The following is a 6,000-nucleotide window of genomic DNA, read 5'->3' on the forward strand; positions in this document are numbered from 1 at the left end:
AAGAAAAGAAACAGAAGATGGCCAATTAGGGGAAATCTGTCTTTAAAAAAAAAGAAAGAAACAATAGGATATTAAGAGAAAGGCATGACAGATGGCAAAGTTCACCTGAAGCAGAACCTTTCCTGATGGACTCCATGAGTTTACCTGAGACAGTGAGGTTGAGAGGCTGGCTGATAGAGGAGAAGTTATAGGAGAAAACGTAGACGTGGTAAACGCAGCGGTAGGTTCCTTGGTGGGCGTGGCCAGCAGCAGAGAACAGGAAGAGGGCGGAGTGATTAACAGCTGGCAGGGTCTGGTTCTGAGTGTAGTGTTAGAATAATTATCTAAGTTCATTTACTTGTGAGTTTATTTGAAAGGTTATGTTTTCATATTATTATTTTGTGTGTAGTTTAGTTGACTTCTTTTCTTCTGTGAAACACTATTAACCATTTGTAGGATGTTTGCCTGGAGGCTAGAGACTTTGCACATTCCTGTGTTATCAGTTCCATCTGTAACTGATAAGTTGTGGTCAGTGTCAAGAAAACTGGCATAGGGTGTGAGATCTTTTCGGGTGCATGCAGAAAAGGTGCATAGAGGCCTGAGAGAGAATAAGTAATCTTGTAGTTTGATTAAAAGTTAATTAAGTTGAATATGAATGAATATAATTAGTAAAATGACTACCAATAATCACATAATAACCTTCTGAAATGTACTTTTTCTGAAATATGATCTGTAATGATTTCTGTAATGATTTAACTTGATTTCTGTAATGATTTAACTTGATTTCTGTAATGATTTAACTATGAAACGATTATGGTTGATGAATTATAATAAGTGAGAGATGTGATTAATTATTAACTAAGGATCAAACTTGTGATAATTTGAAGTCAATGTTCAAATGGGTTTAATACAGGTTAAATGTGTTTAATGATTGTAACAGATGGAAAAGTGAGTTAGAGAAAGAAGAGGAATGTATGGGTGAGGTCCTGATAACAGGAAATGTCGCAAGCAGTTCTGAACAGATGGCCAGAGCGCACAGGATGGGTAGTGCGGTGAGTTTGGCTGAAGCAACGGAAAAAGAGGAAGTACGGGAACTTCCACTATGGTCAGCAAAAACAGGTTGGGAAATGTAGGGGCTTTTTCATGAGCAGATGTGAGGAAAGTCACGTAGCCCAAATCCTCCCATACACACACAGGGTGGAGAAATGTATAAAAAGGGACCGAAAAGAGGAACCAGCCGTTCCCAGTCCGGCGGCGCAAAAGGAGAGACAACTTGCAGAAGCAGCTACGGACCGCACTTCAGAACCACGGGGAAGCTCGGACTTCACACCGCTACGACAAGGACTGGGTCCCATCGCCCCATCTCTGGTTCTTCATTCGGCCGTTGGTCTCGTCTCAACCCAGCAACAATTTCAAACTCTGCAACCAGACTTGGAGGAAGGACAAAGGTCCCTCAGGGATGAGGAACTGAGGTTTGCAAAAGGATTCGGACCCGTTCTGCTTTGTTTCCTTTCTAAGGAGGATTTTTCCACACAAGGCAAAGACCTCAACCAAGGATGCTAAAAATTCCTGTTGCCAAAAGATCCACCATCTTCTGGGTATGAGTTGAATCTGCTCCTTGAAATTCCATTACAGAACGTGCGACTTATCTCTTAGGGAAAGAAGATAGGGTAGTAGGATTGTACATGTAAATTTTATTACACTGTCTTTGATCTATATACGATTGATTATTGATTTGTATGTCGCATATCCCTGCTTAAGCTTGCTTAATAAAGTTATACTATGAAATTCTAATGAGGTTGGTGGACATTGGAATTAATAGAGTCATTTAATCTTTGTCCAGTTCTTTTTAATTAAGGTAAAACTAATGTACATGATTCCAGTAAATAGGAGGCTTCATAATTTCCTTTGGTGAGAGTAAATAATGACCCTGGGACTTACATCTAAGTCACTAAACATAATCTAGCCGGTTCCAAGTGCAAGTTATGATTTAGAAAGTGGGCTACCGTTAACAGAAGTGGTTATTGGAATTATGCAGCTGCGAGGGCTACTCAGCTGATTGTTTCTTAACTGTAAAGGGTCATAACTTCTGGATTGGAGGTAGTTAGAGCTAGACGAATCACTTTCGCCACCAGTTTAAATAGATTATCTCTTATAGAGTACTTTTAGGGTAATACCCTGGTCTCAGAGATTTTCCGGACCTGTTAGACGGAGAACTGGTCAGTAGGCAGCCCTGTGAAGTTGTGAGGAGTGGGCGGGGCTGACTATTGCAGGATAACCTTCATGGCGCCCAACGTGGGGCGGCGCACAACTGAGTAGGCGGGCCCCAAAGACACCAAGTCAGTGAAAACAGATGTGAGACTCTGAATAGCTCACTTGGGTCACTAACTCTTAGGGAAGAGAGTTAGTGGTGACTGATAAGGCCATCAGTCACAACCCTCGCAGTAACTGTATAGCATGCAGGTGAGGGAAAGCTTCTACTGAGGATGGAATGACCAGATCCAGACAGTGAAGCCAGTAGCCAACACAGCCTGGACCCATCCCTACTCGAAAGCGCAAAGAGAGGCTTTGGGGGATAGGCGACTCGAAAGACAAAGACAACTATGAGTGAAGACGAAGAAAGAGGGGAACTGGATCCCCTACGGAAGCCAGCGATGGGACAAGGGGCAAGCCACATCAGCCAAGACGGGGAAAATCATCAATCCCGTCTTTCCCAATCTATTCTAACACGAATTCCTGTACAGCTGATATTGCTCGGTGATGGATTGGAATCCTGGACTGAGATAAATAAAAGAATGTTCTTTGACTCTCACTACAACACCAGTAAGGTCAGGGTTCAGGACTTACTGGAGATCCTAGTGCGGCATCACGTATACTACTGCACCCAACTTAAACAGGGTCACCGTCTGGGAGTCGTCAAATGCCCAGTGAAGGTTACCAAGAAGACAGAGGCTGCAGAATGGCTGAAATGGTTCGCCAAGCTCCTTGAAGAATGGACGGAGGGTACGCTACGGACTATCTACAGCCCCTCCGAAAAGTATGATCGTGTGGTAAAAACCGCTACAATAGCAGCGGGCATCGACGGAATCCTGGTGAACCCCCAAGCACAGGGGGTGCGCCATTACAAAGAGTGTTCGGAGGCCCTGGAAAAACTGCGTGCCTACAAAAGAGACAAAGAAGGCAAGGAAAAGGAGCAAGCCCTCGAAGAGGCAGGGTCGGAGGTGGCCGAGGCTCCGTCCCGATTGCCCAGCAGAGCCACGACACCGATTCGTCAACGGAAGCAGGTTCCAGAGGATCTGATAGACCTGACGGCCGGCAGCGACGACAACGACGGCGGTGACAACAACAATGATGACGACGGAGGCATCCCAGCTCGACCGGGTCCATCGCGGAACGAGGAGATCCCCCCCGAACAGTCGGATGAGGACGACCCCGAGGGAGCGCTCGTCGGCGGACTCACGGAGGAGCAGTGGAAGGATGCAGCCAAGGAGTGGTCCCCTCAACGGGACCCGGAGCTCGGGTTTCATCCCCGAGTCCACAGCACGGAGAGGAGGCATCCACTGCCACCTACAGAGACCCCAGCGGCCAGCAGTTCCGACGAGGACGAGGAGGAATCGGACGAGGAGCAGCGGGGCCCCGGCCGCCCCAAGAAGAAGACTCAGAAATCGGACACCTGGAGGATGGCCCGAGAATTAGCCGAAATACCACCGGGGGCCAGCAACTTTAGACTGCAGACCGGCCTCCGGATTTATCAGGTTATTGGAAGAATATGGGATCTTGAGGGTGACGGACTGATTGTGTTCACCAATGACAGATACAAGATCCACAATCGAAAGTTCAGACGCAGCCTTGAGGACCAAGCAGGGCAAAGTTATACAGCAGATTTAAGATTGCTGGCAGCTACCTGTAGCCCAAAAACGAGGGGAGAGGTAGTCTTGATGAACGGCTATAGTCTCCCTTATGGTGCTGTAATCCTGGTCCCGATTGACGTCTACCGAGAAGGAGAGAGTCTGGAGGAATATCGGAAGAAGATGTGGCACGGACTCGAGCGGGGCCTGGTGGCAGCCAGCAACGAAGGCATGAGAAGAGCGGTGGTGAGTGTACAGGGACTGAGATCGCCGGATCTGCCAAGGGACACCGCCAGATCAATTGCGGAGAACGGAGTGGTGAATATAGCCAAGACCAACAGTCATTTCTTTGTGTTCAAAGAGGTGGTGGTGGTGGTTGACCCCCGTCTGCATCGACTCCGCACTGAACAAGGGGTGCAATTGGCAGCTGAGATGGAGGAGCAATGCCGCATTAGCCATCCATCACAAGAAGTCAAGAAATATCCCTTAAAAATTCCCCAGAGTGAGGTTTCAAGCACCACCCAGATAGGTAAAGCCAAGGCCGTGCAGCCACCCAGGATAAAGATAAAGGAGGCACCTGTTGAACCAGGGTTCCCCGCAGCAAAGTACGTCAAGGAGTTCTCGTTTGAAGAGAGCCGCAGTACATTGGAAAAGCCCAACACAGGAAGAGTCAAGAATGAGCAGCCGACGGTCCCGAAAGAAGAAGGACCGATGAAACCAGCCAAGATTCGCCCGTTGAACTCCCCCAGGAGAAAACCTCTTCGACAACAGCAGTATGAGGACATCAGCGACTCAGAGGACGAAGAGGAGCAACCGGAGATCGAACATCCTGGAGAAGAAGAAGAGGAGAGCGATCACGGCAGCGTCTTCTCCGACCCAAAGCAACTACCGGCCGAGCATAAGACACTCCGAACAGGACAGCACCGGGGTAAGAAGAAAGAAATAGAAACTTTTGACATCGAAGGATCTTCCGAGAGACTGGCAAGAGACGTGACCTGGGGTCCCGTGCAGGCTAAGGACGGACGGCGTACGTATGTACCAGAGGTCGGCCAAACCGAGTACCAGATCCCGGCAGGATGGGCCAGCAGGTTGGGAGACCGGGTGCAGCTCGAGGTGGAAGCGACAATCGGAGAATGGGCTAACATCCTGATGACACCATCCTGCTCCACCCTGACAGCACACTATTCCCTGACTACCAACTTCAGGAACGCATACATTGGAATTATGTATGATGTGATGCTGAGACGAATGAAGAAAGCCGCCTACAAGTACTCCAGGGAAACTCAACAGCAGCTGGACGAAGTGTCAGCTGACGAAGAGGAACCTCAGGCGACGTCTTCGGAGCCAGGACCGCAGATCCCGGTGAGACAACCAGAGGTGTCAGCTCAGCCACCTGCCACTAATACAGGACAAGATGCTTACGCCGAATTGAAGAATCTAAGGCTGGTGATTAGGAGTAAAAACGCAGACGAAAACAATGAAGAGTATCTGAAAGATGTTTGGCCAACCGTGCTGTCTACCACCAACCATGAAGGAGCCAAAAAGTTGTGGCTGACCAGCGTGACTACGGACCCGATGGTTGGAACAGATTCAGCACAGAGCAACTATGAAAGGCTGGTGTTGGAGGACATGGATGATGAAGAGTCCCAGGTGAAGAGAGCCAGAGGACGGCTGGACAGGGGAAGCCGGTTGGAACCACTTTGGCACACACTTAAGCAAACCGTTTCTCCGGCGAGATATGTGAAAGTACTGCGTGAGGTGACAAAAGGACGCAGAGGAGAGATCGTGTTCGTGAAGTTGCCAGTGAGAAGCACAACAGTCGCTCAGATGGATGTAGCAGTGCAAGGATTCGACCTGGAACAGCAGTACTACGAGGACAAAAGGAAGAAGGAGGCTAGCCAACCGGCAAAGCCACCTGGAAGGGTTAACATCAGACAACCATCTAACTTCCAGGGTAGACCGTTCCAGCAAGGAGCACCGCCATCCAACTTCCAGAGCAGACCGTTTCAACAAGGAGCACCGCCATCCAACTTCCGGAACCGGCCGTTCCAGCAGAAACCACCGGGACCACAAGGGAAACAGACCAACCCTCCGGCTTCATCAAACCAGCCAGGAAAAGGTCAGTTCCTGACAGATGAGGAGTATAGGAAATTGAGCCCAGAAGAGAGGACGG

This window comes from Xiphophorus hellerii, chromosome 18 (genome assembly GCF_003331165.1).
Source record: "Xiphophorus hellerii strain 12219 chromosome 18, Xiphophorus_hellerii-4.1, whole genome shotgun sequence".
NCBI classification, from domain to species: domain Eukaryota; kingdom Metazoa; phylum Chordata; class Actinopteri; order Cyprinodontiformes; family Poeciliidae; genus Xiphophorus; species Xiphophorus hellerii.